General features: G+C 43.8%; 1 protein-coding gene across 5 annotated transcripts in view; it reads right to left on the minus strand.

The window, feature by feature from the left end:
- The window catches only part of STRBP (spermatid perinuclear RNA binding protein), a 230,064-nt gene that overhangs the window by 172,327 nt on the left and 31,394 nt on the right, over positions 1 to 26,343 (minus strand). For all 5 annotated transcript variants that reach the window (XM_089662431.1, XM_089662433.1, XM_089662435.1 and 2 more), the window contains exon 2: positions 16,438 to 16,507. The gene's annotated coding sequence lies outside the window, so the exon portion shown is untranslated. The remainder of the gene's footprint in view (positions 1 to 16,437; positions 16,508 to 26,343) is intronic.

Consider the following 26,343-nt stretch of genomic DNA (forward strand, 5'->3'; position numbering starts at 1 on the left):
AAAAAGAAAAATGAAAAAAAAAAAGAAAAATGGAAAAAAGAAGCAAAATGAAAAAAAGAAAGAAAGAAAAATGGAAAAAAAAAGCAAAATGAAAAAAAGAAAGAAAAATAAAGAAAGAAAAATGAAAAAAAAAAAAAAGAAAAGAAAAATGAAAAAAAAGAAAGAAAGAAAATGAAAAAAAAGAAAGAAAGAAAAAAGAAAAAAAAAATCAAAAAGGGAATATTTAACTTTGGTTGATTATATTTTAGCTGCATTCATTTTGTCTATCAAACATTTTGAATCTGAAGTTGGTTTGTGGCTAGCTTTTTTTCATCAAAGCAGCAAACTGAGAGCCTTTGAAAATGTGAAATTAGGCCTAAGGATCCACCTGCTGGCTCAAAAGCAGAAAGTGAAATTATATCCAATTTTTTTTTTGTCCTGATAAATTCTGTACAAAACCAATATACAGTCATGGCCAAAATAATTGTCACACCCCCCCCCCCCCCTGCATTTCTGTCAGGTAACGCACAGCTTCACCCAGAAAAATGCTGCAATTACATCTGTTTCGGCATTCTCACGTTTTTGTTTTTTTCTTCTGTATTGATACATACAGTCCTCTCCACCATCAGTGATACACGGCGATCGCTGGGTGCTGGCGGGGAATCACCGCCCGGGGCCCCCGGTGATTGACAGGTGGGGCTGCCAATGTCAGCGTGGGTAGGACCCCCTACCCAGAAATGCAAAAGCACGTATTTCTGCTATACGGCGGCGGATAGGCTGCAAAAAGGTGGAGAAACAAAAAGCCAAATGTGACACATTCCACGCAAAGCCCCATAAATGGACTGGACAAAATTATTGGCACCCTCAATGTAATATTTGATAGCGCACCCCTTGGGGGGGGAAAAAAAACCTGAAAATCAATGGCTTTCCTGTCACCATCAATGAGTTTCTTCCACCTCTCTACTGGAATTTTGGATCGCTCTTTTTTCACCAGATGCTCCTCTCCGATTGGAAGGGTTCCCCAACTGCTGTTTTGAGATCTCAGTGCCAGTAATAGACAGGTCTGCGCGGGAGACGCATGTCTGCGCCCCGTTTGAATGGGCCTTTACCGCCACCTAAAAGAATCTTCACATGCCTGAGTATGTTGGCTACCTGGTCCCTGTCGGTACACATCTCCCTACGTTGTGTGCATCAATAGAAACACACAGCCCCCACAGCCTAGTATGACAAAGCGATCCCCTTGCCCCGCCCTTCTCTAGGCTAAACAGACTTGACTGGAGACTGTGAACGCTCTCCTGTGAACTAGTGGGGTAAGAATTTGAACAAATCGTATGCTGGGGATTTTTTTTATTTTTTTGTGATCGATGTGTTAAAAATACTGAGGGTGTAATAGGAATTTAAGGTTAGTGCGCTGACTTTGCTGGCTTTCAGTATCTCAGCGAGGAGACGGAGGAGGTGCCGCGATCATTACAAGGGTCATAAAACACATAAAACGTCAAGAAGAATTACACCTATTATGTCCCTTTAAAACATATAATATGGGGAACAACTGCCAATTAGACATACAGGAAGTTGTAAAGGAAAGTTAACTGCCACTTGATGAGTTACTAAGCAGATGTAAAACATCTCACAAAAAATTCTGATTCATTTGTAATCCCAGCAAGAACCATAAAGATGTAAAGTCTGTACAACCACGCTTCAAGGAGAACTCCCAGTGCAGAGATTTCTACATCGTTCCATTGTTCCAGCTCTGACCAATGTATCATACCTGTTGGATCCCTCTAGAAGCTGGAAATCGCTGTTTAGCTACTACACTGCTACTACAGTGATCTCTACCAGCTTCAAGATCCCTGTCCCTGCTACACCTCCTGTATCCTGTCTGCAGTCACTGACCGGCTCCTGTAGTTGGTCCGCAGTCTCTGACCATGTCCTATAGGATGTCTGCAGTCTCTGACCATCTCCTGTAGTATACCTGCAGTCTCTGACCATCTCCTGTAGTATACCTGCAGTCTCTGACCATCTCCTGTAGTATACCTGCAGTCTCTGACCTTCTCCTGTAGTATACCTGCAGTCTCTGACCATCTCCTGTAGTATACCTGCAGTCTCTGACCATCTCCTGTAGTATACCTGCAGTCTCTGACCATCTCCTGTAGTATACCTGCAGTCTCTGACCATCTCCTGTAGTATACCTGCAGTCTCTGACCATCTCCTGTAGTATACCTGCAGTCTCTGACCATCTCCTGTAGTATACCTGCAGTCTCTGACCATCTCCTGTAGTATACCTGCAGTCTCTGACCTTCTCCTGTAGTATACCTGCAGTCTCTGACCATCTCCTGCAGTCTCTGACCATCTCCTGCAGTCTCTGACCATCTCCTGCAGTCTCTGACCATCTCCTGCAGTCTCTGACCATCTCCTGTAGTACACCTGCAGTCTCTGACCTTCTCCTGTAGTACACCTGCAGTCTCTGACCTTCTCCTGTAGTATACCTGCAGTCTCTGACCATCTCCTGTAGTCTCTGACCATCTCCTGTAGTATACCTGCAGTCTCTGACCTTCTTCTATAGTATACCTGCAGTCTCTGACCATCTCCTGTAGTCTCTGACCATCTCCTGTAGTATACCTGCAGTCTCTGACCATCTCCTGTAGTATACCTGCAGTCTCTGACCATCTCCTGTAGTATACCTGCAGTCTCTGACCATCTCTAGGATCATGCCCACAGTCTTTGACAATATCCTTTTCTGTACCTGCTGTCTCTGAATTTGACGTAAGGGCCTTCGTTGATGTGGGGGGGCTGCACTTGAGAAAGCTGACCACCTCTGTCCTAGAGGGATCCCCCGGTCCATCCGTCCATCGGCCCAAGCTGGCTCAGTGTATAAAGCGCCACACCGGACCGTTCTTCTTTAAAGCGCACACCGACCGGAGCGCACCAAAAACAGACACTCAAAGTCCGCCCAACGCCGCCGCCGACTCCATTTAACAAATCCTTTGTCTGGGGACACACCTGACAAATTTCCAGTTAGGGAACTTGCGCTGATAAAAGCGAACTCTACTAAATATTGCAAATCCAAGCTGGCCGACGCACTAAATCTATGCTTTCAGCGTATTAAATATTAAGCCTCGTGCACTTAGATGCCTCCGGTACAGAATCCCTCATCGCCGCATTAACAGATGACGTCTGACAACGGATTTCAGTTAAAAAGTAAAAAAGGAAACAACTTGAATTCTTCCGGCATGTGAAAGACTGAGGACCGGGCGGGCGGGCGGGCGGCAGGCGGGCGGGCAGGCGGGGGGAGGCCGATTGAGTCATTCTACGCCAAACACTTCTCTGGAAGATCTTCTGGAATCTTTACGAAATGCAACAAAACGGAATTAACGAGACGAAAAACTGGACTGGATGAGGAAAAAAAAAAACAAAAAACAAAAAAACAAAAAAAAAAAAACCGCAGGATGGGATATTTATCTCACACGTAGCAATTAAAGTCGTGGAAGTCGGGTTCAAGTATCCGGCGTTTTGCAAGTAGCATGCCTGACCACACGGCGTATTCACCTTCCGGATTATAAACCCGAGGACAGCTACCGAGGGTTCCAAAATACAGGCGTACCTCGGTTTACGGGTTCAATGCGTTCTGCGGGACTTTTCGTATTGCGAAAAATTCGTAAGTTGAAACGCGGTTTCCAGTAGGAAGGCATTGAAAAACCAATGAATCCGTTCCGGAGGTCAAAAAAAAAGTTAAAACAAAAGTATTCTGTTCAAAACTCTACAAAGTGCACTTGAAAGGCATAAATACTGTACGGGGACTTGATTAAAAATTAATTTGTAAATGCATTGAAAATTAATCCGTTCCGGAGGTCAGACAAAAGTAAAAAAAAAAAAAAAGTCTTTTATCTGTTGAAAACTTTACAGGGACATGTAAAAAAAAAAAGTATTATCTGTTCAAAACTCTTTATAAAGTGCACTTTAAAGGCATAAGTACTGTACAGGGACATGATTAAAAATTAATTCGTAAATGCATTGAAAACCAATTAATCCGTTCCGGAGGTCAGAAAAAAGTAAAAAAAAAAGTCTTTTATCTGTTGGAAACTGTACAGGGACATGATATTAAAAATGAATTTAGACATGCACTGAAAACCAATTAATCCATTCCGGAGGTCAGAAAAAAGTTAAGACTTTTTTTTTTTATCTGTTTAAAGTGTACTTTATAAAGAGGTTTGAACAGATAAAAGACTTTTGTTTTTTGTTTTTTTTTACTTTTTTCTGACCTCTGGAAAAGATTATTTGGTTTTCAATGGATTTACGTATTAATTTTTAATCATGTCCCTGTACAGTATTTATGCCTTTAAAGTGCACTTTATAAAGAGTTTTGAAGGCATAAATACTGTACAGGGACAGAATTAAAAATTAATTCGTAAATGCATTGAAAACCAATTAATCCGTTCCGGAGGTCAGAAAAAAGTAAAAAAACAAACAAAAAACAGTCTTTTATCTGTTCAAAACTTCTTGTAAAGTGCACTTTAAAGGCATAAATACTGTACAGGGACATGATAAAAAATTTCCAGAATGGCTCCAAAACTCGTAGCAAAAACCGCTCCAACACCTCCAGTTTCGATGCCATGTGCTACCCACAGACTCCAGCATGCATGGGGCCGGCGCTATAAACCTCCCAGGTGCAATGCATCCTGGGGAAACTTGCTTCTTATTGCGAAAAAATTTGTAAACCGAAATGTGGTTTCCCATAGGAATGCATTGAAAACCAATCAATCCGTTCCAGAGGTCAGAACAGTATTTTCAATGGCTTTTCATTCGTAAACCGAAAATGACCTTATCCGAGGCGTTGGGAAACCGAGATACCAATGTAGGTTCTGGAAACCAGAAGGTGCCGGAAAATAATATGTAAAAAAAAGCTGGACAAGTTTCGTTTTTTTTTTTGTTGCTTTTATTGCCGATTGCTTTTTTCTGTTATTTTATTACTTCGTTGTATCAATCCTAACGATCAATTTTTTTTTTTTTTTTTGTCATTGTTCGGTCTCCTATGGGACAAAATGCATGTAGTTGCAAGGTGCTTTCCAAATTTGGTGCAAGTTCTGGCCTGACCCGCTTCCCTCCAGCGGCGGCTGCTCTGACAACAGCTAGGAAGGAGAGGGACACTTCATAATGACTGCTCATCTCATCTCAGCTCTTTCCCCAAACAAGCGACGCAAGGAGAATGCAGAGGAGGACACCAACACCCCCCCCCCCCCCCCCACATTGAGTTCTTCTTGCCATTGCTTCTCTGGTGAACGTGTTCGGGGCTGAGATAAGCTGCAGTTATGAAGCTCCCACCTCCTTCCTAGCTGTTGTCAGAGCAGTTGTGGCAGGTCAGCCCTAATAACTAGACTTAGAAAGCATACCTTATGGCTCTGCTCCAAGCTGTGGATGGAAGGCAAAAGATCACCCCACCAGCAAGTGAGAAGAGGGGGAGCATGAGTCCGAGCGATTCCAGTGTCAACCAATCCAAGTGAAGGGATGGACACTACTCAACCGACCCCAGGAGTCCAACGTTAACCCCTTGACGCCCAACGTCACGCAAATATGCCGCTTCACGGAACTTGGCTTTTTCCGTGGGGCCGCATATTTGCGTACCGGTCTTTGTGCTGGGAACACGCCGCACTGCGCGCTCCCAGCACCAAGATCGTGGTGTCACTGAGAGCCCCGGGTCCCGTTCTAACGATCGGGACCCGGGACTCCCGATTCCGGGTCACATGATCGCTGTGATAGCCTCGGATTGGCTATCACAGTGATCAGTCACTGTGCAGCCCGGCCCCCTTGTTTTTTTTTTCTCTCTCTATGACTGGAGAAGAGGGATACATTGTCTCTCTCTAACTCCTGACATAGAGAGAAAAAAAAATGTTTGTTAAAAAAAAAAAGATAAATATTAAAAATAAAATAAAAAATAAAGAATACCTAGATCAAGGTTTGATCTAGTTCAGTGCCAGGGTTAGTGTTTGGGTCAAGGTCAGGGTCGAAAAAAAAAATTGGAATCAGTGTCAGGTAGTGTCAATGTCAGTGTGTTTTAGGTAAAAAAAAAAAAAAAAAAAAAAGATAAATATTAAAAAATAAAATAAAAAATAAAGAAAAAATACCTAGATCACGGTTTGATCTAGTTCAGTGCCAGGGTTATTGTTTGGGTCAAGGTCAGGGTCGAAAAAAAAAATTGGAATCAGTGTCAGTTAGTGTCAATGTCAGTGTGTTTTAGGTAAAAAATAAATAAATAAATATTGAAAAATAAAATAAAAATACCTAGATCACGGTTTGATCTAGTTCAGTGCCAGGGTTATTGTTTGGGTAACGGTTGAAAAAAAAAAAATTGGTATCAGTGTCAGTTAGTGTCAATGTCAGTGTGTTTTAGGTATAAAAAAAATAAATAAACAAAATGCGCACTATTGTTTCTGGGCTGTACTACGGGTACAAACAACAAATAACACACATATATGGCATCGCTGCAATCATCAAGAGCTGGAAAATTTATTTTGGGTGGTTCTTTGGAGGTAGGTTATGGTAGTAACAAGAAACACACAGCGAAATAAAAAAAAATAATTTTTTTTTTTTTTACCATTTTGGGCCAGTTTTCCTTTGATAATAAACAAATATCAGGAGATATCCATTACCATTTACCACCAAATGAAGCCCAATTTGTCCTGAAAAAACCACGGTATAATCCACCTGGATGTACAAAGTAGTTGTGATGATACGGACGGTTTTACTAACACAGGTCAACGTTGCAAAATTGTGCTTAGGCATTTCGATTTGTTTTACCCTCAGGTGTGAAGGGGTTAAGGAATGGTCTCAGCAGCCGTTCTGGTCACGTCCCTAACATGTTTCACCCCACCTACCGGGCCTTGGTCACCTCCGCGACCAAGCCTTGGTGGAGGGGACAAAATGCATCAGAGGGTGTGGCCAGAACGGTGGCTGAGGCCATTCCTTAACATTGGACTCCTGGGGTCGGTTGAGAAGCATCCATTCCTTCACTAGACTTAGAAAGCACTTAGGACAAAATATTACCCATAGGAGACCGAACAGTAAAAAAAAAACAAAAAACAAAAAAAAACCTTTCATCTACCACACATGGGCAGCATGAGGTTGCGTGCAGAGAGCGCACTCAATGCATGCTTCCAGCACAATGACTAAGCTATTATCGACAGCTTTCAGTCTTCTGATCACCCTCAGCAGAAATTTTCAAGCAGTAGCTGTGCAAGCTGTCCTGCGGAAGCACAAAACCTGCAGTTCTGGAACCAAAAAGCCAAAAAACAAGTGAAAAACAAGCCAAATGACTCTCTCCACATAATCAAGAACTGGGGAAAAGAAGCTGAAGTCTGCTGAGAACGGTCGAGAAACCTCTGTGAACCTGGAACATCCCATCAATGTCGTATGAGATGTGGTCCTAATGGAAGAATTCCAACCAAAAATCCTTTCCTCCCAAGGTGGAAGCCGAGCCAGATGACTCACCTACACTTGAATATTCAAGGGACTGGGGTGCAAGAGGTGCTGTCCACTGATGGGTCCGTTTATGGTCCTAACAAACAGGTATCTTGTCTTCCTAAGAGCAGGAGAATTGTACGCACATAATAGAAGAGTTGGTTCCAAAAAGCCATTCCTTCTAAGGTGAAAATCAAGCCAAATGACCTACACATGAAAAGCCAAGGACCAGGGTGCAGAAAATGGCAGCAGGTGTTGTCAACTGATGGGTCAAACTTTGGTTCTAATAGAAGATAGCCAGTCATCCAAAGGGCAGGAGAACAGTATATAGATTGTCCACCGCCACCCGTCTGTCCAAGTATACCACGTCCACCCGTCTGTCCAAGTATACCACGTCCACCCGTCTGTCCAAGTATACCACGTCCACCCGTCTGTCCAAGTATACCACGTCCACCCGTCTGTCCAAGTATACCACGTCCACCCGTCTGTCCAAGTATACCACGTCCACCCGTCTGTCCAAGTATACCACGTCCACCCGTCTGTCCAAGTATACCACGTCCACCCGTCTGTCCAAGTATACCACGTCCACCCGTCTGTCCAAGTATACCATGTCCACCTCCAACCCGCTGTCCAAGTATACCACGTCCACCTCCACCCCTCTGTCAATGTATACCACGTCCACTTCTCTGTCAAAGTATACCACGTCCACCTCCACCTCCATCCCTCTGTCCAAGTATACCACGACCACTGCCTCCCCTCTATCCAAGTATACCACATCCTCCGCCACCGCTCTGTCCAAGGTTTTGCTCACCTCCTCATAAAAAGAAATCAGATTTGTTTGACAACTTCTGTCTTTCATGAATCCATGCTGTCTGCAGCTTAAAATATTTTGTTCCAGCAAGAACACATCTATGTGTTCTTTTATTAAACTCTCCAGTATCTTCCCAGCTATAGATGTTAAACGAACAGATCTATAGTTACATGTTCTTAATAGAGGAGTTGGTTCCAAAAAGCCATTTTTTTCTAAGGTGGAAATCAAGCCAAATGACTCTCCTACACATGAATAATTAAGGACCAGGGTGGAGAAAAATGGCAGTAGCTGCCATCAACTAATGGGTCAAACTTTGGTTCTAACGAAGGTGGCTTGTCTGCTAAAGGCCAGCAGAACAGTACTTAGATAAATGTCTGCAGGCAACAGTGAAGCATAGTTCCCTGCAGGTCTGCAGGTGGTCTTTTGATCACAATATTTGCTCCTCACTGTCAAGTACAGGCAGATATCAGGAAGACTTCTCCTCAGTCCTAGCTTCATTCTGCAGCAGGACAATGACCCGAAAAAGCAAAACCAAGACCAAAAAAAGCATTATCTAGAGCAGGGCTTCTCAATCAGGGTTCCTTGGCACTACAGGGTCCCTCCAAAAATTGCTAGGGGTTCCTTGAGCAATTTCTGCCTCTTTGATAAGTTCCAACAGATCTTTTAGCTATCTGTAGGAGGACAATTAACCACAAGTGCAAGGCACAATCTTCTCTCTGACCATCACACTAATGTATCATGAGTTGTAGGTACAGTCGTTATTAGCAGGGGTTCCTCGATACCGAAAAGTTATTTCAAGGGTTCCTCTTTGTTGAAAAGTTAAAGAAGGTTGGTCTAGAGTGACAGGGGCAAAGAACTGTGCAATAGATGGTATATCTCCCCTCAAGCCCTGATCTCAACATCATTAAATCAGTATGTGATTACTTGGGGAGACGGTAAGGAAGGAAGCCAAAAGAACTCTGCAATGGAACCATGCCAAATCTTCCATGATGCCAAGTACAACCTACCACCCAAGTACCCTAAGAAACTGCGACTACTTGGGGAGATGGTAAGGAAGGAAGGCAAAAGAAGTGTGCATCGGAACCATGCCAAATCTTCCATGATGCCAAGTACGACCTACCACCCAAGTGCCCTAAGAAACTGAGATTACTTGGGGAGCTGGTAAGGAAGGAAGGCAAAAGAAGTGTGCATCGGAACCATGCCAAATCTTCCATGATGCCAAGTACAACCTACCACCCAAGTACCCTAAGAAACTGCGACTACTTGGGGAGATGGTAAGGAAGGAAGGCAAAAGAAGTCTGCATTGGAACCATGCCTAATTCTCCATGATGCCAAGTACGACCTACCACCCAAGTGCCCTAAGAAACTGCGATTACTTGAGGAGATGGTAAGGAAGGAGGACAACAGAAGTCTGCATCGGAACCATGCCAAATATTCCATGATGCCAAGTACGACCTACCACCCAAGTGCCCTAAGAAACTGAGATTACTTGGGGAGCTGGTAAGGAAGAAAGACAAAAGAAGGAAGGCAAAAGAAGTCTGCATTGGAACCATGCCTAATTCTCCATGATGCCAAGTACGACCTACCACCCAAGTGCCCTAAGAAACTGCGACTACTTGGGGAGATGGTAAGGAAGGAAGACAAAAGAAGTCTGCATTGGAACCATGCCAAATCTTCCATGATGCCAAGTACGACCTACCACCCAAGTGCCCTAAGAAACTGAGATTACTTGGGGAGCTGGTAAGGAAGAAAGACAAAAGAAGTCTGCATCGGAACCATGCCAAATTCTCCATGATGCCAAGTACGACCTACCACCCAAGTACCCTAAGAAACTGCATCCAAGCGTACCCAAGAAAATTGCTGCTTGGTTGGATCGTTGCAAAAATATCAATTTCATTGATGTCTCATTTTCTGTTTACTGCACTTTCTAGGAAGTAAATTAATAAAAAAAAAGAGAAAAAAAAAAAAACTCACACTATTATTTTTCAAAGTGTTTCTAATTTATAGCAATTTTTCACAAGTGCCTAAAACTTGAAAACTAATATAATTCACACATCAAGCAATCCATTTACTCACAAAATTAAAGCCTTGTGCTGAATGCCATGAAAGGATTTTGCAGGAGGAGTATTATTATACACTAACAGGAATATTGTGGGGGAGTGTGAATCAAGAGACGTGACAATGTGTAAAGTTGACAACGTGGGGAATAAAATAAGGCAAAGTGTGACTACGTCAGCTGAAAATGAAAAAAAAAAAAAAAGTTTTGTTATTTGTCTGGTATTACATTTCACACTGAACCACCAGGACAAAAAATTAAAAAAAAAAATAAAAAAAAATAAAAAAAATCGCTGAATGGTTATACCAGTTATATCAACCTTACCAGAAGATATTTGCTGCCAATGTGACCTGAATAATCTTCGGCAAAATATAAAATATTGCATTTTGAATATGCTTTTGTCTTTTTTTATGTCTTTTTTTTTTGTCTTTTTTATATCTTTTTTTTATATTTTTTTAATGTCTTTTTTTGTCAGCTATCAACGCAAATCTTAACTACTTTTAGGAAAAATAAAAAAAATCGCTCTCGCTGAAATCACTTACAGAGAAATTACTCTTACCCCCCCCCCCTTTCCCCCACCCTTGGTATGTATAGGTCCTTTTCAGTTAGAGAGGGGCAGTCTTAAAGGCTAAGTTCACCCATCTAAAAAAAAAAAAAATAAATGCACATATTTTTGCAGGAAAAAAAAAATTTAATTTTGCAACGAAAATTATTTTCCGTAGCAACACAGGGTGAAATGAAAGGTTTGGTTGGTGGAATTCGAAATCTATGGTGGCGCCATCGGTTTGCAAGACGCACAAAATTTCTGATTGTCTGAAGAAAATGAATTCAGAATTTGAGCCGTGGGTGGCCTACACTAGAATGGGGTTCCCCAAGACCTTAATATTATTTCAAGGGGTCCTTCGGGGGAAAAATCGGTTGAGAAAAGCTTCTCTTATGACAGCAATGTTATGGAGTGCTTCATAATAGAACGATTTGCATAAAAGAAAAAAAATAATAGAAATAAAATATTAAAATTAAAGACATTCAAAGGCATTACAGCGCCTCCCCCCCTTCCGGTCCGGACGCTTTCACCCCCCTTCTGGTCTGGACGCTTTCACCCCCCTTCCGGTCCGGACGCTTTTACCCCCCTTCCCTGTCTGGACGCTTTCACCCCCTTCCGGTCCGGATGCTTTCACCCCCTTCCGGTCCGGACCCTTTCACCCCCCCTTCCGGTCCGGACCCTTTCACCCCCCCTTCCGGTCCGGACGCTTTCACACCCCCTTCCGGTCCGGACGCTTTCACACCCCCTTCCGGTCCGGACGCTTTCACCCCCCTTCCGGGCCGGACGCTTTCACCCCCCCTTCCGGTCCGGACGCTTTCACCCCCCTTCCGGTCCGGACGCTTTCACCCCCCTTCCGGTCCGGACGCTTTCACCCCCCTTCCGGTCCGGACGCTTTCACCCCCCTTCCGGTCCGGACGCTTTCACCCCCCTTCCCTGTCTGGACGCTTTCACCCCCTTCCGGCCCGGATGCTTTCACCCCCTTCCGGTCCGGATGCTTTCACCTCCTTCCGGTCCAGACGCTTTCACCCCCTTCCGGTCCGGACGCTTTCACCCTCTTCCGGTCCGGACGCTTTCACCCCCCCTTCCGGTCCGGACGCTTTCACACCCCCTTCCGGTCCGGACGCTTTCACCCCCCTTCCGGGCCGGACGCTTTCACCCCCCTTCCGGGCCGGACGCTTTCACCCCCCTTCCGGTCCGGACGCTTTCACCCCCCTTCCGGTCCGGACGCTTTCACCCCCCTTCCGGTCCGGACGCTTTCACCCCCCTTCCGGTCCGGACGCTTTCACCCCCTTCCGGTCCGGACGCTTTCACCCCCTTCCGGTCCGGACGCTTTCACCCCCTTCCAGTCTGGACACTTTTTACCCCCTTCCAGTCCGAACCCTTTCACCCCCCTTCCAGTCCAGACGCTTTCACCCCCTTCCAGTCCAGACGCTTTCACCCCCTTCCAGTCCAGACGCTTTCACCCCCTTCCAGTCCAGACGCTTTCACCCCCTTCCAGTCCAGACGCTTTCACCCCCTTCCAGTCCAGACGCTTTCACCCCCCCCCCCTACCAGTTCCGGACGCTTTAATCCCCTTTCCAGTCCGGAGGCCTTCACCCCCTTCCAGTCTGGACGCCTTCACCCCCCTTCTAGTCCAGGACACTTTCACCCCCTTCCAGTCCTGACGCTTTCAACCCCATCCTGCCCAGGCCAGTTTTCAGCGCTATCACACTTTGAATGACAATTGCGCGGTCATGCAACACTGTACCCATATGAATTTTTTTAGACAGATAAAACTTTATTTTGGTGGTATTTATTCATCACTGGGATTATTTTTTTTGCTATATAAATGAAAAAGACCAAAAATTAAAAAAAAAAAAAAAAGTTTTTCTTATAAAATTTTACAATTTCATAATAAATCTCGGCCAAAATGTATTCATCTATCTTTTTATTAATAAAAAATAACCCAAATTAGTTTAACCAAAAATTATAATTTAAAAAAAAATTTTTTTACATTTTTATATTATTTATGTTTTTTATTTTTTTTTTATTTTACATACTGTCACCCTAGCAGTACAGTGTCACCATAGTGACCGGAGGACACAGCGGCACCGATCGCGGTGCCGCACGCTCCCAGGCAATGGATGCGGGGGAAAGTTTAGAAACGTCCACCCGCTTTGGCGGCGCTCCCATCTGGCTGTTTTATCGGCAATGGGTCAGACAGGAAAAGGTTAACAAGAACCAAATCCAGATACAAAGTCATACACAAGCCTCAAAGTCAACAAAAACTTCCATTACCTTCTCTAACCAAGCTCAATCCTCCTTCATTTGTGTCTCACACGCTCCCCCCTCCCAGACACTGCAGCTCACAGTGGGAGGGTCACGGCAACAGAGGCAGTGCTGTCAATCTAAAGAGGATTTACACAGACAGCTATAAAGTGAAATTCAGGTACTCGTACTAGCTGCATTTACTACAATTAAGATCCAAAATATTTAAATCAGGGCTTGACAAATCCCAGGCGCCAGGTCGCCACAGCAACCAGAAACCGCATCCCGCCACCCGTCCAGCTCACATTGCCTTGCGCTCCCACATCCTAAGCCCTTGGCCGGCTCCTCTCCCCCCACCCCACAGAGCGGAGCCCAGTCTAGTCCAGAGACCCCTCCCCATGCACACAGTCCAGTGCATACCTCTCCCAGAGGAAAAGATCCTCCCCTCCCTATAAGAGCCGCAGACTCGCCCCTCCCTACCACCCAGCCACCTCCGAACTGACCGCCCCATCCACACTGCACATGCGGCCACGGAGGGCAGCCGGCCGCAGTGCCGCACACTGGAACCTTTCCACGAGGCTGCGGTGGTCACCAACACACACGGCTCCCTCCCCATGCACATAGTCCAGTGTATACCTCTAACAGGGGCAAAGAACCCCCCAACCCTTTGAGAACCGCAGGCCGGCCACCCCCCACCCCATCCACACTGCTCATGTGGCCATGGACGATTGCACAGAGGGCAGCCGGCCGCAGTGCCGCACACCGAAACCTTACAACAAGGCGGCAGTGGTCACCAACACACGCGGCTCCCTCCCCATGCACAGAGTCCAGTGTATACCTCTCCCAGGGGCAAAGACCCCCCCCTCCCCAACCCTATGAGAACTGCAGGTCCGCCAACCCCCGCACCGACCATCCCATCCACACTACTCATGTGGCCATGGACGAGTACATGGAGGGCAGCCGGCCAAAAGTGCCGCACACCGGAACCTGTCAATGCCGCTTTCAACGAGGTGGCGGTGGTCACCGACACATGCGGCTCCCTCCCCTGGAGGAGCACCGTGCGTAGACTAGGGTCACCAAGTCACCTGTGCGACTGCAGACAGCCCACCTCCCCCTCACCGACCACAACAACCAGGCCAATACAACACAGCGGGCATGGATCAGCTACCCCTCCTGGCACCATCTGGAGGAGCTGCTGAACAGGACTAGTGCTTCCCAAGGTGTGTGTCACGCTGCTCCCCACCTGCCCCGTTGCCCCCCCACCTGGCTCCTAACTTTTTAGTTATTGATTCGCCTCCAGCACCCCCAGGGCAAGTTATTTAGCCGCATTTTATTATGTGCAGAGTTTTGTGGGCTGTTAGTTGGCTGAACTGATAAGTGGGGTCCACCACCTCCACGAAGTACTGGTGCTACAAACATTTCTCCCTACTTTCCCTGTAGGTAGAAGATTCCATTAAGAGTTTAGCAACACAACTGAAAATTTGTACTTTTATCTCAAACAATAGAGCAAGAATAAAGTGCAACATCTTCAAAGGAGTTCATATGACGGGACTGTATGCTGGAAACAAGTTTGCCAAAATATCTTAGGTAAAGCCGTCCTCAACTGAAGCCTGGACATTGACACATATCTTTCTGTTCCCAAGTGCCTGAGTCTGGCAAGCTTGATACGGAAATTTAGATTCGGAGCTCTGGTACCACGTTACCACAAATGCCTCTCCCTCGAATATAAGCCTTCACGTGATTTAGAGACACTGGGAGCAATGGATTGAGGGAGATGGAGTAGGACAAAACATAGAAACAGATTCAGATGGTGGTGGTCCTCAAAGGTCTAAAGGTTCAGACCAAAAATGCAGATTGGAGGATCCATAAAAAGACCAGAAGTGTCCACCGGAAATAGAGGGTGAAGCGTGAGAACCCTTACATGTGTCTAAATGAACTTATTTTCTCAATTAAGAGAAACAAAAAAAAGAAAGAAAAGCAAAATAGCTTCCATCTGGTGAGGTTGTGGTGACCCAGGCGGGTAGAACCACGCAACCTTCCATGAACACCAGTGAAAAAAAAGGCCTCGTCCCCACGCGGGGTAAAATTGGTCACTCTCGATGCAGTGGAGCTCCCAATTATGGATCCTCCATGGGGTCTCAGGTGGGTATTGTACTGGTAAAAAGCCAGTTGAAGAAACGAATGGCAGAGGCGACAAGTAATGTGCCTATGGATGGGTCAGAATCATCAAGTTAGATAAACTTCAAAGCTCAAGCTATTTAATGTTCATCTAACTTGATGACTCCAATCCATTCTTAGACACTCCTTTCTGGGCACCTGTGTCATTCGTTTATCCTACCATTTTCAAATGAAGTCATCCCTGGCTTGTTGGACCTTCCTCTTAACCTACCATTTCCAAATTGAGTCATCCCTGGCTTGTTAGCCCCTCCTCTTATCCTACCATTTCCAAATGGCATCATCCCTGACTTGTTGGACCTTCTTCGTTTCCTACCATTTCCAAATGGAGTCATCTCTGGCTTGTTGGACCTTCTTCTTTTCCTACCATTTCCAAATGGAGTCATCCCTGGCTTGTTGGCTTTGCCTTTTATTCTACCATTTCCAAATGGAGTCATCCCTGGCTTGATAGCCCCTCCTCTTATCCAAGTGGCATCATCCCTGACTTGTTGGTTTCTCCTTATTCTACCATTTTCAAATGGAATTATCCCTGACTTGTTGGCTTTGCCTTTTATTCTACTATTTCCAAATGGAGTCATCCCTGGCTTGATAGCCCCTCCTCTTATCCTACCATTTCCAAATGGCATCATCCCTGACTTGTTGGACCTTCTTCATTTCCTACCATTTCCAAATGGAGTCATCCCTGGCTTGCTGACCCCTCCTCTTATCCTACCATTTCCAAATGGAGTCATCCCTGGCTTGTTGACCCCTCCTCTTACCCTACCATTTCCAGATGAAATCATCCCAGGTTTGTTGGTCCCTCCTCTTATCCTACCATTTCCAAGTGGAGTCATCCCTGGCTTGTTGGACCTTCTTCTTTTCCTACCATTTAAAAATGGAGTCATCTCTGGCTTGTTGGCCCCTCCACTTATCCTACCATTTCCAAATGGAGTCATTCCTGGCTTGTTGGCCCCTCCTCTTATCCTACCATTTCCAAGTGGAGTCAACCCTGGCCTGTTGGACCTTCTTCTTTGGTTGGATCAACCTTATAGCTTTAAGGACAGCCAAAACAAATGACTTCATATAGTTTACACCGCATCAGGAACAAACTCAATGTGAAAAGAATTGGACTTCCTCTAATAAAAAAAGCCATGTAGTGCAAAGCAGTCCACAAATGATAGTAAAATGACTTACCAGGAAGATTGTTCAGGTCACAAAAATTGTAATCCATGAAATTATTGTGTGTCGGCCATATCAGATTTCACTATAGAACAGAAAAAGAAAAAAAACAGTGTAAATACAGAGAAATACTCCAAATCAAACCATCATTTGTATTCACAGTCTATACTCCAACACATATATGGCCCTGTATGAGCTATATTTATTCACGCAAGTAAAAAAAAAAAAACACACACAAAAAAAAAAACACTTTGAAAATTAATTTCTCCACGTTTATAGATACAGAGATGAATTAGGACTTTTAAAGTGTTTTTGTAAGTACAGCATGGACTAGGGGGGTTGGGAGAGTGTACAGTATTAGTTCACCTTTTCTTTCTGAAAAGGTGAACTAACCAGTTAATACTTTTCCACCAAATTTGTATCTGCAGGGGGGGGGGGGTGATGCCTTGCGTTGTTACAATTCACTCATGTCTATCTACCATAGAAGAGGCCAATGCCAAGTATTTTGTATGTGCCCTTTTAGTGAGTGGCATTGGTCCCGTATGGGGGGAAAAAAAAAAATGGGTCTACCTAAAGTATCCTCAAAACCCACGACTTTCATGCCCTTACTGTGCTCAGTGCTTCCATCAACTGGAAACCATCAACTGGAAACCAAAAACGGAAACCATCAACCGGAAACCAAAAACTGGAAACCAAAAACCGGAAACCATCAACTGGAAACCAAAAACCGGAAGCCATCAACTGGAAGCCATCAACTGGAAGCCATCAACTGGAAGCCATCAACTGGAAGCCATCAACTGGAAGCCATCAACTGGAAGCCATCAACTGGAAACCAAACACTGGAAACCAAACACTGGAAACCAAACACTGGAAACCAAACACTGGAAACCAAACACTGGAAACCAAACACTGGAAACCAAACACTGGAAGCCACCAACTGGTGGATTCCAGTAACTACTACCGATTCCTAGTATCCACCCAGTGACAATAGTAATGAAAACCTGACACCACAACATGTCCATCAATGGCTGACTTTGTTCTTTGGAGAAGAACTATTTCTGAAAGCTCTCATTTTGATCGCAGCAACTGGATATTTTTATGCATGCAAAATAACAGAAGAAGAACCATCGCCACAGGCAAGGCAAATACTTTTCATTGTTTGACACGGAGCGGCTTCCATATGTAAAACACAGCTATGATGATAATGAAACCCACAACAGCAAAAGGCAACACAAAGCCATTTACGGCATATCGGAAGAAGGCCGGAGATTGTGGACGGTGGAAAGAACAAAGTTCCAATATTGATTACAGTCATTTGTATGCAGATCTTGTTCTCAAAAGCAGCAGATTGTCTCCAACCGAGAGGAACACTGCAGAGGACCTTGCAGTTGAGTTTTTTTATTTTTATATTTTTTTTAATAATAATAATGGCGGCACATTAGGGGATCAAAATGTCATCAATGAAAAAACGATTTTAGGTTAAAATCTTTAATGAAAAGTAGAATTCCAGGAATGGAATTTTTAAATCAAGTAAACCATGCCTGAGGGATTCTTCTAGAACAGACATTCTCAACCTTTTTACTGCAGTGGAACCCTTGGCATTATTTTCAAGTCTCAGGAAACCCCTGCGAAAAACCAATTTATTGGTGGTGAGAAAAATGCCCCTTACATTGGTGATCAGTGGGAAGAATGTCCCTTACATTGGTGATCAGTGGGAAGAATGTCCCTTACATTGGTGATCAGTGGGAAGAATGTCCCTTACATTGGTGATCAGTGGGAAGAATGTCCCTTACATTGGTGATCAGTGGGAAGAATGTCCCTTACATTGGTGATCAGTGGGAAGAATGTCCCTTACATTGGTGATCAGTGGGGAGAATGTTCCTTACAATGGTGGTCAGTGGGAAGAATGTCCCTTACATTGGTGATCAGTGGGAAGAATGTCCCTTACATTGGTGATCAGTGGGGAGAATGTTCCTTACAATGGTGGTCAGTGGGAAGAATGTCCCTTACATTGGTGGTCAGTGGGAAGAATGTCCCTTACATTGGTGGTCAGTGGGAAGAATGTCCCTTACATTGGTGGTCAGTGGGAAGAATGTCCCTTACATTGGTGGTCAGTGGGAAGAATGTCTCTTACATTGGTGATCAGTGAGAAGAATGTCCCTTACATTGGTGGTCAGTGGGAAGAATGTCTCTTACATTGGTGGTCAGTGGGAAGAATGTCCCTTACATTGGTGGTCAGTGGGAAGAATGTCCCTTACATTGGTGGTCAGTGGGAAGAATGCTCCTTACATTGGTGGTCAGTGGGAAGAATGCTCCTTACTTTGGTGGTCAGTGGGAAGAATGTTCCTTACATTGGAGGTCAGTGGGAAGAATGCTCCTTACATTGGTGGTCAGTGGGAAGAATGTCCCTTACATTGGTGATCAGTGGGAAGAATGTCCCTTACATTGGTGATCAGTGGGAAGAATGTCCCTTACATTGGTGGTCAGTGGGAAGAATGTCCCTTACATTGGTGGTCAGTGGGAAGAATGTCCCTTACATTGGTGATCAGTGGGAAGAATGTCCCTTACATTGGTGGTCAGTGGGAAGAATGTCCCTTACATTGGTGGTCAGTGGGAAGAATGTCCCTTACATTGGTGGTCAGTGGGAATAATGCTCCTTACATTGATATGAAGCTTTCCACGATGGTACATGTATTGGGAGCGCCCAAGGTGTGCGCTCTTGGTACAGGTTTACATTTTGGTATGCAAATACGTGGCCTCTCGGCATCAAGGCCCGCCCACCAAGAAGCGGCACATTTGCATACTCTCGGCCTGAAGAACACAAAGTAGATCGCAACTCTCCTTTACAGCCAGGAAAGCTGCCATCTTCCCCTCCGATCTACAATTGCCATGTGCTGTACATGCGATCAGTTAAGACCCCAGCCACTGGATGGCTTAACATTTCGGCTGAGAGCACAAGCAACTGTCACAGTCATCATTCATAGCAAGCCTCGAACGATGGGTTTAGTTCGGTTTTAAAGGTCAGAGATGACGAAGCCAGAACAATGAGGGCAGCCCTGGAACCTGCACCTAGAAATATCAAGTCAGCAGCGGCAGCTCCTATTTTTTTTTTTTCCTACACCGTTTCCCTTTCAGATAAATTCCAGCATGCTGCCTCTCACACGTGTCGAGTATTTTCCAACGGGCCGTCTGAAAATTGCAAAACAAGTACACAGTTGCTAAATGCAGTGCGATGATTGCGAGGTTACAAAGTCGGTCTCCCTTCCCGAGCAGCAACATTCAGGAAGAGGTTGCACACAGCCCATGTTACACAACTGAGTATCTGAGCCGCTACAGAAAGACTTGTAACAGGCGAAGGGTGCGTCAAAGTGATTCCGCCCCCCCCCCCCCCCCCTCCCCGGGGTCCCCTATGAAGCTCATCTATACTTTCCGACAGTGTCTTGATCATCGATCGCCGGCTACTTCCGACCCTTCCAAGTGGGTTGAACCGCTTCCCCCCCTGCTGCCCGCAGTGGTTTCTCCCACTCTGCGTTGAGGCAGGAGCCAGCTGGAGGAATCCATGCGTGCAGTGGGGGGGGGGGGGGGGGGTGAGCAGGCCTTTATACACCCCAAAGTGAGGTATATTTGCAGCAGCAGGGGAACAGTGTGTGCGCTCTGCTAGACGTAGGACACTAAAAAAGGACCGTTTCATAATAAAAAGGGGAAGACCGGGAATCCACTTGAGAACCAAGCCAATGGTGACATTTCTCGCGTGCTCGCAAAAATCGGCATTTTTTTTTTTTTTTTTTTTGCTAGATAATGACTTAGAACCCCAGCCCCACCACCCCACACACACGCACGCACGCACACACACACGCACACGCACTAAATATTTTTTTTAAGCAGCGTCCCTGGAGAACAAAATGGCAGCCGTTGCCATTTCTTACGCGCAAAGGTTTATCACACGCAAATTATTTGGAATAGATTTACTGAATCTCAGTGCATACAAGCGCAATACAACACCCAATTTTTTTGGGGGGGGTCAAATATAAAAGATGGTGTTACACCGAGTAAATAGATGCCTTACATGTCGCGCTTTAAAACTGTGCGTGGGGGGAGACGCGCTTTAAATGGACTAAAACGCGTTAGATGCTCTATGGAATATTTTACTCCTTGCATACAGTGTAAAAAAAAAGAACATTTTTTAAATGTAAATATTTCATAGAGCAGATAACGCGTTTCAGTCAAGACGAGGCCTTTCAGTAATGGAAAAAAAAAACCCTAAAAACCGCGGAAAACTGCTAAAAAAACATATTTTTAACGTGACTTTACACAGCTAACGTTACCAGAGTTATTAAAACGCCCCGTGTGCGTGGAGACTTTGTTTCTCCACATTTTTACAGCGGCTGTTTTTGGCTTTTGATGTTTTTTTTCTACAGCCGGTAAACACCCCCGGCATGTTCTCCTAGGTGTCCACACACACAGACTGGAATCAACGTTTTTTTGCCAGGGACGTTTTTTGGCTGGAAAAAAACCCCAGAACTAGTGGGTATCTAGAGGAGTTTTTTAGCTGTGAAAATGCTCTAACACAGAAAAACGTGGAAAAATGCGGCAAACCAGCGTTTTTGGACTTTTTTTGGTAAAGAAAAAAAAACGCAAAAAAAGGCTGAAAAACTTATTTTTAACGTGACTTTACACAGCTAACGTTATCAGCGTTATTAAAACGCCCCGTGTGCGTGGAGACTTTGTTTCTCCACATTTTTACAGTGGTTGTTTTTGGCTTTTTATTATTATTATTATTATTATACAGGGTTTATATATTATTATTATTATACAGGATTTATATATTATTATTATTATACAGGATTTATATATTATTATTATACAGGATTTATATTATTATTATTATTATACAGGATTTATATATTATTATACAGGGTTTATATATTATTATACAGGATTTATATTATTATTATTATACAGGATTTATATATTATTATTATACAGGGTTTATATTATTATTATTATTATTATTATACAGGATTTATATATTATTATTATACAGGATTTATATTATTATTATTATTATTATACAGGGTTTATATATTATTATTATACAGGATTTATATATTATTATTATTATTATTATACAGGATTTATATATTATTATTATACAGGATTTATATATTATTATACAGGATTTATATATTATTATTATAATACAGGATTTATATATTATTATAATACAGGATTTATATATTATTATTATACAGGATTTATATATTATTCAGGATTTATATATTATTATTATACAGGATTTATATATTATTATTATTCAGGATTTATATATTATTATTATACAGGATTTATATCGCGCCAACAGTTAGCTCAGCGCTTTACAATATAACGGGAGACAATACAGCAACAATACAGTTCAATACAAGAGGGATAGAAGGGCCCTGATCCTTGGAGCTTACAATCTAAGAGGGAGGGGCTGGTGGTACAAAAGGTAATAAATGTGGGGGATGGACTGGTAGGAAGAGTAGAAGATTCCATTATTAGCAGAGGGCAGGATAGGCTTCCCTGAAGAGAGAGGTTTTCAGTGATCGCCGAAAGGTAAGTAGAGTAGGTGATAGTCTGATATATTGGGGTAGGGAGTTCCAGAGGATGGGGGAAGCCCTGGAGAAGTCCTTGAGACGAGCATGGGAGGAGGAGACAAGGGAGCTAGAGAGTAGGAGGTCTTGCGAGGAGCGGAGAGGACAGTTTGGGCTTTTGACTTTTTTTCTACAGCTAGTAAACCCCCCAGCATGCTATCCTGCGTGTCCATACACACACAGACTGGAATCAACGTTTTTTTTGGCAGGAAAAAAACCCAGAACTAGTGGATTCCTAGAGGAGTTTTTTTAGCTGTAAAAACGCTCCAACGCGGTAAATCATGGCAAAGCAGGACTTTTTTTTTTTTTAACCAAAAAAAACCTTTTCTGTGTTTTTGTTAAAAAAAAAAGCAAATGTGAAAAAACGTGGCAAAACGCTAATAAAAAAAAAAAAAAAACGCTGAAGAACTCGAAATGCCGCTAAAAACACGAATACAGAAATGCTAAAAAACTCACATTTTTAACGCGACGTTACACAGCTAATGTTACCAGCGTTAAAACGCCCCGTGTGCATGAAGCCTCAAAATGAGTGTGCAAAAAAAAAAAAAAAAAAACATGAAAAACAAAAACAAACAAAAAAATGCAAGCAAAAAGAAATGCAAACAAAAAACAGCAAAAACATAAACAAACAAAAAAAAGCAAAAACAAAAAACACAGCAAAAACAAACAAAAAACACAGCAAAAAACAAAAAAGCAAAAACAAAAAACACAGCAAAAAACAAACAAAAAAAATGCAAACAAAAAGAAATGCAAACAAAAAACAGCAAAAACATAAACAAACAAAAAAAAGCAAAAACAAACAACACAGCAAAAACAAACAAAAAACACAGCAAAAAACAAAAAAGCAAAAACAAAAAACACAGCAAAAAACAAACAAAACAAATGCAAAAACAAAAAAAGCAGCAAAAAAAAAAAAAAAAACAGAAAAAACAAACAAAAAAATGCAAAAAATAAAAAAAAAAACCGCAAAAACAAAAAAATTAAAAACCTGCAACAACTGTCTCTGGCAGTGAAAGGGTTATGGCGCCTTCCCGATCAGACGCGGTTGCGTGAGCTGCAATCCAGCTTCACCTGGAACAGGTTGCGTCAACTTCCTCTGCATTGCTCCTGCGCCATGATGTAATATGCAGTAAAATGTGTGTAATACAGATTATAGACTCAAAGATCAATAAGAACTCGGCGGACCTATCAGGAGACGACGTTTTATACGCAAACGCAGACTCCGCCCATCCCTCCAGCCATGCGTCTGTCTATCCGATGAGCACCGGAGGCGACGTTTCCCATTAACGCCGCGCCCGCCTGGCTACCGAAACAGCGTCCAAAGTGCGCTGGGAAGGACCGGCCATAAAAACGCCGGGTTCCTGCCTCAGATTAAAGAGCGAGCCGGCGTTACCAGCCGCGCGCATTAACAGATTGTGACGAATGCAAATTCCTTTAAATGCATTAAATCTATTTATAGCGGGGATGCCCTCAACGCTCGCGTTCATCCTTTGTACTCGCTTATTGTACGTTCCGGAGAACGGTCACCGCATGAAGACGTCTCACCAATCGATTAGGAGGCATGTGACTGTTCTTCGTATGCTTCTTCCTCCAGAGTCAGGGGGCCGAATTCTGGAGATCAATACTGGCTAGCGGGCATCAGTGGAGGGTCCAAATTTAGGGGTCATCGCCAATAGAAACTGAGAAACGATCTTAAAATCTATGACAAGGAAGATTCGCTTCAACCTGATCTTTTTTAGAAGCCCGTTCACACTTGGCGTGTGACTTGGCGTGATACTCCGAGGTCCAAAGTCGCACAACAAAGTCGCATTCCATGTTTCCCAATAAGTACCATTCATATCTGTGCGACTTCAAGTTGCAGTGACTTGAAAGAAGTTCCTGCGCTACTTTGGTCCAACTTTCATGAGGGCCACAGACTGCAATGTAAACGTTCTGAAGTCACATGACGGTAGCACCTGAATGATGAACATATGACTTGTGTGTGACTTTGGCGTGATTTTGGCTTTGACCAAGGATTATGGTTTGTGCTCTACAAAGTCAAATCGAAGCCTCACTGTAAAGTCACACTGATAATCGTACAATTTTGAAGTCGCACAAGAGTGAATGGAGCCTTAGGAGGATTTTACTTTTTTATTATTACCAACAACGCCACAAAACAACAATAACACCAACAACACCACTAACACCAGCAACAACAACAATACCACCACCAGAAAAAATCAATGACAACAAACCCAGAAAACACCAACACCACCAGAAAACACCAACAACCCTAGAAAACACCAACACAACCACCAGAAAACATCAACGACAACAACCCTAGAAAACACCAACAACACAACCACCAGAAAACATCAACGACAACAACCCTAGAAAACACCAACAACACAACCACCAGAAAACACCAACAACACAACCACCAGAAAACACCAACGACAACAACCCTAGAAAACACCAACACAACCACCAGAAAACATCAACGACAACAACCACCAGAAAACACCGACAACAACCCTAGAAAACACCAACAACACAACCACCAGAAAACATCAACGACAACAACCCTAGAAAACACCAACACAACCACCAGAAAACACCAACAACACAACCACCAGAAAACAACGACAACAAACCCAGAAAACACCAACACCACCAGAAAACACCAACGACAACAACCCTAGAAAACACCAACACAACCACCAGAAAACATCAACGACAACAACCACCAGAAAACATCAACGACAACAACCCCAGAAAACACCAACAACACAACCACCAGAAAACATCGACAACAACCCCAGAAAACACCAACAACACTATCACCAGAAAACATCAACGACAAACAACCCCAGAAAACCCCAACAACACCACCAGAAAAACATCAACGACAATAACCACCAGAAAACATTAATGACAACAACCACCAGAAAACATCAATGACAACAACCCCAGAAAACACCAACAACACTACCACCAGAAAACATCAACAACGACAAATAACCCCAGAAAACACCAACAACACCACCAGAAAACATCAATGACAACAACCACAGAAAACATCGACAGCAACCCCAGAAAACACCAACACCACCACAACAACCCCAGAAAACACCAACAACACTACCACCAGAAAACATCAATGACAACAACCCTAGAAAACACCAACACAACCAGAAAACATCAACAACAACCCCAGAACACACCAACACTACCACCAGAAAACATCGCCAACAACCCTAGAAAACACCAACAACACAACCAGAAAACAACAACCCCAGAAAACACCAAGAACACAACCACCAGAAAACATCAATGACAACAACCCCAGAAAACACCAAACACAACCAGAAAACATCAACCCCAGAAAACACCAACACTACCACCAGAAAAAATCAATGACAACAACCCCAGAAAACACCAACAACACTATCACCAGAAACCATCAACAACGACAACAACCCAAGAAAACACCAACACTACCACCAGCAACAACAACAAAACCAACACCACAAAACACCGACAACACAACCACCAACAGCAGAAAACACACACAAAAAAACCCCTCACTACCACCACCCGAAAACACCAACAGTAAATACCACTACCAACAAAAAAAGAAAGCAGAAAAAAACTGAAAGGCCCGGTTGTTCTTCAGTCCGCAGTACGAAGAAGACTCCATTCACAGTTCTTTCACTCAAGAATCGTTATTTCAGACACATGCCTGACATGTTCAGATCACATTGGACCCGGCTAAAAATAACCATCACTTTTCTCGAAAATGAGGATTGTCCCGGTGTGTTAGCTTTGTGAATTGCGTCCATTGTCTGTTGATGGAGAAAACGGTGATACTGTCTGGAAGGGTTCTTCGCATTCAGCGCTGGAGGATGTGAGAGAGGATGGCGGAGGATCCGCTAGAGACCTCCAGAAATGAGGGTTTGTGTGTGTGTGTGCCAAATATATACAGGGGAAACTCGAAAAATTAGAATATGGTGCAAAAGAAGAATGGAGAGGCCCAAGGACCCCGAGTATGGAGGAAGAATGGAGAGGCCCAAGGACCCCGAGTATGGAGGAAGAATGGAGAGGCCCAAGGACCCCGAGTATGGAGGAAGAATGGAGAGGCCCAAGGACCCCGAGTATGGAGGAAGAATGGAGAGGCCCAAGGACCCCGAGTATGGAGGAAGAATGGAGAGGCCCAAGGACCCAGAGTATGGAGGAAGAATGGAGAGGCACAAGGACCCCGAGTATGGAGGAAGAATGGAGAGGCCCAAGGACCCAGAGTATGGAGGAA

Source organism: Staurois parvus, unplaced genomic scaffold, assembly GCF_062004578.1.
Source record: "Staurois parvus isolate SC_StPar_1 unplaced genomic scaffold, SC_StPar_1.0 ptg001475l, whole genome shotgun sequence".
NCBI classification, from domain to species: domain Eukaryota; kingdom Metazoa; phylum Chordata; class Amphibia; order Anura; family Ranidae; genus Staurois; species Staurois parvus.